At 21.7% G+C, this 530-nt stretch overlaps 1 protein-coding gene across 1 annotated transcript in view; it reads right to left on the reverse strand.

Moving 5' to 3' along the window:
• Positions 1 to 344: 344 nt before the first annotated feature.
• LOC119576961 (E3 ubiquitin-protein ligase Su(dx)-like) overlaps positions 345 to 530 on the reverse strand; it is a gene marked incomplete in the record, with an annotated part of 23,403 nt that continues 23,217 nt past the window's right edge. Inside the window, 1 exon segment of the mRNA XM_037924618.1 lies at positions 345 to 530.

The raw sequence follows: 530 nt of genomic DNA on the forward strand, positions 1-530 counted from the left end.
TGACAATAATAATTATAAAAAAATTAATGACAATAAAATATAATGATAATAATAATAATAATAATAAAATAACAATAATATAATAATATAATAATAATAATAATAATAATAATAATAATAATAAAAAAATAAAATAAAAAAAAAAAAAAAAAAAAATAAATAAAATTATCATAATCATCCAAAATTACTTAAATTATCACAACTGTAAGAAATATTACATAAAATAAAAATTAACATATACAAGACATTTGTCACAAGTAATTCATATCGCACAATTTAACTGGGAAAAAATTAATAAAATTATAGTACATGAGTGCTGAAATTCTTGTAGAGATCGTTTGTAATGTACAATGTGAATTTTGAAAGGGTGGCAATCACATGACTGTGAGTATTGTGTCTTGTCTAAATACACAGGAAACACAACAGTCCCAAAGGAATGATCATAGGCCATTTTAAAAATTCGCGACTAGTAAGCATGATGAGTATGTGAATTGATGAACTCTTCATTTTTAAGCTGTGACCTATGATTT

This window comes from Penaeus monodon, chromosome 9 (assembly GCF_015228065.2).
Source record: "Penaeus monodon isolate SGIC_2016 chromosome 9, NSTDA_Pmon_1, whole genome shotgun sequence".
Taxonomy (NCBI): Eukaryota; Metazoa; Arthropoda; class Malacostraca; order Decapoda; family Penaeidae; genus Penaeus; species Penaeus monodon.